Raw genomic sequence first — 7591 nt, forward strand, 5'->3', positions numbered from 1 at the left:
TGACTGGGACACCGCGGGGGGTCTCGGGGGGAAACAGTGACAGGACTGTAGACAAACTGAGCTGGAACATCTCCAATCCTAAATCCCAAGGAGTTCAGCTGCTTAGTTCTACATGCTGATTAGAGTTTCACCGTGTTTCTCTGTGGAACAGATACAATTAATGCACTTCCGAATAAATCTCAAGTTTTTCACACACATTCTCTTCTTCTGGAAGGTGTTTTCATTCAACAAGTTTCACCCAAACTTCATTTTTTCACACTAGACCAAAGGGAGGACTGGGTTACCTGCTACTAGGGGTGTAACAATACACTCAGCTCACGATACGATACATATCTCGATATTATGTTCACAAAACGATATGATTTACTATATTTTCGGAAATAAAATATTTATCTCCAAAACATTAACAATTTTTAATAACTTTGTTGTACCTACAACTTAACCCTAAATGTACTTTTAACCTTAAACTGAACTTTATGGAGATAAATTAACAATTAAATCCTGTCACATGAGAATAAAACTGAATTTTAACAAGACCTTCGAATGAAGAGAAATTTAAGAAACGAATTCGTAAAGAAGTAAAGATGCAAAAATAAAAACAAAACTGAAATAAAGTGTTTGACAATTTTAGGCTTTTTGTTTACTTACAGATATATCTACATTTTCATTTAGTAAAGCACACATACCTGCTGTAACATGGTTTAATTAGTTCTTCAAAACGTACTATTTTTTAATGTTAATCAAGTCAACAATAAAATAAATCTAATTTTCAGCTTTCCAGTGGCTTCTACAGCAAAGGAAACCCATTTTAAAATATCTAAGAGTAAATATCCCTCATCTGAGTTTTTAAGACATCGTTTTAGTTTTGAAGGAATACCTGTATTTTCTATCAAGTTTACAGAAACTACTGATCATCTTTTAATCGTTTTATTGATTGAGACAGAAATTCAGTCACTTCCTAATTTTTGTTAAAAAACACATTATGTTTGAAATGCTATTAGATGACAAAAAGAATGATTTTTCCAATAATGCGATGATTTTGGGCAATTATTTTCTTCAGAAATGCAAATATGCAAATGCAAAAACCTTATTGTTTAAAAAAAAAAAGTGACTTTACTCATAATTACTTTCCATCATTAGAATAAATAAAAAGAAAGTAAATATATATAATTCACCTACAAATACCCAGAATCCTGTTGGAATAAAATGAGAACTTGATTTATTTAAAGATGAATGAAGAGACTTTACACCAGTTTTTTTTTCTTCTCCTTTTCTTTTCTTTCTCAGAAAATAAGTATTGTTATTGGTACTTTGGATTTATATTGTACAGTGGGGGGAATAATTATTCAATCCCCTGCTAATTTTGTAAAGAAAAAAAAGAACAGTCTATAATTTTAATGGTAGGTTTATTTTAACAGAAAGAGAAAGAATATATATATATATATATATATATATATATATATATATATATATATATATATATATATATATATGTGTGTATATATATATATATATATATATATATATATATGTGTATATATATATATATATATATATATATATATATATATATATATATATATATTTAATAACAGTAAACTCTTTTCCGTGTATATACATTATTTGATTACAGAGCGTGCACAAGCGCTAACATTAAGATAAAAATTGCGTGTAAACACGTGCAGTAATCAGAGCTGTTGCTAAGCAACCGTTCACGTGATGATAAACACGTTGCAAGGCGGCACTGATAAAAGCGTCCATCTGGTGATCAGTTATTAAATAGTTTATTTAGATGTTCTGAGGAGTTTGGTTGTGTTTGTTTCCTGTGGAAGACACAATCTCGAGTGTAATGCATCCACCTGATTCCCAGAGAGGAGGTGAAGAGTGGAAAAGCTCCCAGGTAAGATCGCACCTGGACGTCAAGATGGCGGAGTGTTAACACAACCTTATTCATTTATTTTCTTTTACCCAAACCTGATTGTGCTCTATTTATTTTCCATATGTGGTGTTTAGGGCCTTGGCTTTCTATGCTCTTTTTTTTAACTTGTAGTGGACGTTTTATTTTGATTTCTTTTTTAATTTAAATGTTTATAATATATATTTCTTATATTTTCTATGCCTAAGTAGCTCGTATGCCACAATCGTTGACATACACATGTATGTAGCTCTAAACAAATAAAAAATTAATTGAATTGGTGAAGCAGAGGATTTTCACATCCAGCACTTACACATTCAGCACTGGTGCTCCTCAAGGATGTGTGCTGTTCCCACTGCTATTTTTATATACACAAAGGCTCCATTTGTGCGGACTCATCTGTGAAGATCCAGAAATTTGCTGTTGACACCACAGTCATCTGTCTAATCCAGGAAGTAGATCAGCTCTGGTGTACATTTACATTTACGTTATTTGGCAGATGTCCGTAATTCAGAGTGACTTGTATTTAACTTATTCAAACAACCCAGAGGTGGAAAGTAATAAAGTACAAATACTTTGTTACTGTACTTAAGTAGATTTTTCTGGTATCAGTACTTTACTACTTATTTTAAAGTATGTTTTTTTTATTTTTTTACAACTTTTTACTTTTACTCATTACATTTTGTACAAAAATATTTGTACTTTCTACTTCTTACATTTTCAAAACAGGCTCGTTACTTTAGTTTTAATCTATTTGGTGAAATGTCAATATTATTTTCTCTCATTGTGCGGCTTTTTTAATCTACCACTGGTGAATAATTTCCTGTCTCTCACACACCACAGATGTAGACTAGTTTATAAAGATAACAATGAACAAGACAGAAGACAGTAACAAGTGTGGGGTTTATGTGGATGAGACAGAGGGAGTCAGTGATGGAAACATGACTGAGAACAGACACATTCATGATCATCATCATTTTTTCTCTGCTTGTGTTCTATATGGTGGATCTTCAGCCTGGATACATTCATTAGATATCAAAATGTTAATATAATAATTATGGCTGTTGAAATGAACATGTTAATAATGTGTTAACGCAAATTCATTTTAATAGCACTCATTTTTTGCCTGTTGTTGAACTATTCACCGGGAATTGTGTTTGTATCGGCGTTTTAAATTTTTTATAGTTCGTTTTTTCTCACTTTTTTCGCTTTAAAATATCAAAATATCGTGTTGATCTCCTGCATCCTTCACTTTCCATTGGCTCTGTCTCGACTATTTTTGCTGTCGGAAGAGCGCTTTTTCCCTGTCTGAGGGTTTGAAAGCAGTGAGTGAAGGACATTCACCAGAACTACGAACACACACTACAGTAATCACTTTAAGGGTACGTAATTTCTCTATTATGGCGAACATCCAGTTCACTCAGTGTGTGAAGTGTGACATGTTTAGTCAGTCTTTCTCCGTTGTTAGCGATAATTTTATCTGTGAGAAGTGTAAGCTAGTTTGCTCTTTGACGGAGAAGATCTTAGCATTAGAGGAGCGCATCCAGAGTCTAGAGAGAAGTAGTGAGTGTGAGAGCAGTCCAAGTTCTGCAGGGAAAGTCTGGATGCCCTAGGTGAAGGTAATATTCCCCGACTCGGCATTAGAGCCCTCGCAGCGGGCGAATGGGTGACGACTCGGCATACTCGCAAAGCCAAAGCTAACGCTAAGGCTCGCCCACGGAGCACCATTCCTCTCCGCTTCGCGTGTCCAACAGGTTTGCTCTCCTCAGTGAAGCACCCGCTGAGAAACCTGAAAGAGCTCTGGTTTTAGGAGACTCCATTCTGAGGCACGTGAAACTAGCTAGACCTTTAGGGGCACCAGCAGCACAGGTTATGTGTATACCGGGAGCCAGGGCGCCGGACATAGCAGGTCAGCTTAGATTCTTAGGAAAGCACAGGTTCTCTAAGATAGTTTTTCACACAGGAGCTAATGATATACGCCTTCGACAGTCAGAGGTTACTAAGAGTAATATTATAGAGGTGTGTAAATTAGCGAAGGCAATGTCCGATGCTGTAGTATGCTCTGGCCCCATCCCAATGCGACGTGGCGATGTAGCCTACAGCAGGTTATGGTCGCTGAACTGCTGGATGTCCGAGTGGTGCTCCAAAAACAATGTGGGCTTCATTAATAATTGGAGCATTTTTGAGGGCAAGGCTGGCCTGTTAGGGCGAGACGGTATCCATCCCACCCGGGAAGGTGCTGCTCTCATTTCTTGTAGTATAGGTAATAGTCTCAGAACAGCACTAGTTAACAAGTGACTGTCTAGAGCCAAGGCCAGGGAGCAGACAGACAGGCTAAACCAACCGTCTGCTAGCTGCACAGAGTCGTCACTCAGGATCCACCATATTGAGACTGTGTCTGTCCCCCGAGCAAAACCAAAATATAGGAATTATCAGAAAGTCTGTTTAAGTAACCTGATTAACGTTAAATTAAATAGGACTGAACGCACAGCCAGCACCTCTGATCTAAAAATAGGATTGTTGAATATTAGATCTCTCACGCCAAAAGCGCTTACTATAAACGAAATTATTACCGACCAGGAGTTTAATATAATGTGTTTGACAGAAACGTGGATTAAATCGAATGAATATGTAGCATTAAATGAGGCGAGTCCTCCTGGGTATAGTTATATACACCAACCCCATCTAAATGGCAGAGGAGGCGGAGTAGCAGCTATTTATAATAATAATCTAAACGTCACACAAAAGACTAAACACAAATGTAAAACATTTGAAGTTCTTTACACCAACATAAAATATTCAGTGTCTGAAAGCAGGTCAAGTCAGTTAATTCCACTAATTATTATTTATAGACCCCCAGGGCCCTACTCTGATTTTCTGTTAGAATTTGCAGATTTCATTACAAATCTAGCTACTTCTTTAGACAAAGCATTAATTGTTGGAGACTTTAATATTCATTTTGATAATCAGGAAGACTCCTTAAGAGCAGCAGTTGTGTCCATTCTAGATTCAGTCGGAATTAATCAGAATGTTATAGGACCCACTCATAGTGGTGGACACACTCTCGATTTGTTAACATTTGGATTAAAAATAAAAAACTTAGTCATAATTCCACAGTCTGAAGCTATTTCAGACCATTATCTCATCTCGTTTAAAATTTGCCTTAGTCATTGCATTTCGACGTCACCACGTTACCGTGTTAAGCGTACTTTCACGTCAGCTACAGCAGCGCGTTTTATTAATAATCTTCCCGATATTAGATCTCCGTCAGACCCCGCAGAGCTCGACTGGGCCACTGAACATCTAGAAACAACGTTACGTTACACTCTAGATGATGTAGCTCCCTTAAGACCAAAATGATCAGGGAGAAAAATTAGCACAGTGGTATAATGATCATACGCACCTTAAAACAGAACACTCGAAAACTAGAGCGTAAATGGCGTCAAACAAAATTAACAGCATTTCAAATAGCATGGAAGGAGAGCCTCCTAAATTATAGAAAATCTCTTAGTGCTGCCAGATCAGCATATTTCTCCACCCTCATAGAAAATAACAAGCATAATCCTAGATTTTTATTCAGCACGGTAGCAAAATTAACAGGGAATAAAAGCACTGCACTAACATGCACACCATCAATAGGTAGTAATGATTTCATGAACTTTTTTAATAATAAAATTGAAAACATCAGGCAAGAAATCCAGGTGTGGCGTGAGGGGTGCGGATGGTGCAGGGAGGGAGAGCCGAAGGGCTCGTCACACCCAAGCTCAACTTTATATACTAACCAAGTCGACTACGCCACCTGGAGGGTTATACCCAGGAAATAGAAGTAAACCCCAGAGTTTATTAGGTCACACAAGTTCGATTCCCTTATTATTGAGTGTAGGCAGGAAACGTGGGCATCGTATAAAACAATACAAAGTTTATTGAAAACTTAGCTTTAAAATATAAAACAAAAAATGTTCTCGCTGGTGAATATGGTCCAGTGACAATTACACAAAAAAAATAAACAATCGGACACAAAATATTAAATAAATTTACACAACTTCCAAATGAACAAAACATAAAATCATTGCATACAGGGCTGGAGTTACCCACCGGAGTGATCAGCACTAATTATCAAAAGCACACTTCACACACACCTCACCGTGAACTCAAAACACCCACTCATACACGTCAAAAGTGTCCTACAGCAAATGTAGAAATAGCACCAAAGACTTTCACTTGTGGGACCCCAGCTCCTGAAAGAAACCAAAAGCAAAATAAATCTAAGACAGAAAGGAAGGAAACAGCGAATTAAGGTCACAATTCCACCGTAAGATGATGGATAGTCACCAAGCACAATATGATTCACCATATACACCGCTTAAACAAAAACCAATGAAGAACTTGATTAAAAGGTTGAGGGAAGCAAAACCCAAAAGGAGCGGCCACGTCGTCTTCAAGCCAGCCCCGATACTTGCACGTTGCTCGACCCCACAGTAGACCAGACAATACCGGTTAAAACAAATCACAGAAGCCAAATGGCAGCAGCAGAATTCCCCTTTTAAATAGTTGTAAGCCGAGGTTGTTCACTCGGCACGCAGCGAGGGAAAAGTCGAATCCCAGCAATAATCACCCAGGACGAAAAAGAAGAGAAGGAGAGAAGGAGGATAGAGGGAAGGAGAGAAGGAGGATCCTATAATACAAACAATGATACAAGATATAAATGACACAAGTAATTGCGCAACTACATGCTGTAATTCCCCCTAACAACCCGAAGCAACTTACCAAACACGGATAGATAAGTTCCTGAGAATCAATTCACCGCTCAGGATACGCAGCCTTCAAATAACCTGCTGTTAAAATGAAGTTCAAGGACTGCACATTACTCATGCCACCTGACACGCGTTAAAGCTAAACATTGCTAAACAACTTCCTCATACCTGCAGGGAGGGCAATAAACAGATCCAAAGCAGCATCCAACAGGGACACACACTGAAAAGACAGGCTAAGGATACACAAATGAGCCATTAGTGCAATGAGCAAAGAAAAACTTATTAGCCAACGCTACATACTAACAGCACATACCTGAAATGTCTTTGGCAGCCGCAAAAGGGGAGGATCCGGGCGTGACACATGCCAGGCTCAAACCAACCCACTCTAAATAGTGCCTGCTCGCTACTGATTGGTGGTCAGGAGTGTCAATCACCACCTGAACCTCATTCATTCTGTCACACAGGCGGTTAATATAAATCCAAATTATTTTACAAGTAACCCTGTAGACAGCAGTGTCACTATAGCAGACAATCAATTACAAAGCTTCACTCCTATTCATGAGAGTGACTTAATTTCATTAATCTCCTCATCAAAATCATCAACCTGTATTCTCGATCCCTTGCCTACTAGTTTCTTTAAACAGATAGCTCCAGAGGTAATCAAACCTGTTTTAAAAATAATTAACTCTTCCATTAGCACTGGTTATGTACCGAAATCCTTCAAACTGGCAGTTATCCACCCCCTTATTAAGAAACCTGACCTTGACCCATGTCAGTTGTCCAACTACAGACCGATATCAAATCTCCCCTTTATATAAAAATGTTGGAAAAGGTTGTAGCACAGCAGTTATGCTCACACCTACTTATGAATAACATTTTTGAAATGTATCAGTCAGGATTTCGGCCTCATCATAGCACAGAG

General features: G+C 37.6%; 1 long non-coding RNA gene across 1 annotated transcript; it reads right to left on the reverse strand.

Annotated features, from left to right (window-relative positions):
* Positions 1 to 5814: 5814 nt before the first annotated feature.
* On the reverse strand, positions 5815 to 7119 carry LOC124382441. Its single transcript, XR_006925029.1, has 4 exons — positions 6983 to 7119; positions 6838 to 6902; positions 6683 to 6750; positions 5815 to 6590 (listed from the first exon to the last, which is right to left on the reverse strand). It is a non-coding gene; the product is annotated as an uncharacterized LOC124382441 (long non-coding RNA).
* Positions 7120 to 7591: the final 472 nt, after the last annotated feature.

This window comes from Silurus meridionalis, unplaced genomic scaffold (assembly GCF_014805685.1).
Source record: "Silurus meridionalis isolate SWU-2019-XX unplaced genomic scaffold, ASM1480568v1 Scaffold266, whole genome shotgun sequence".
Lineage (NCBI taxonomy): Eukaryota > Metazoa > Chordata > Actinopteri > Siluriformes > Siluridae > Silurus > Silurus meridionalis.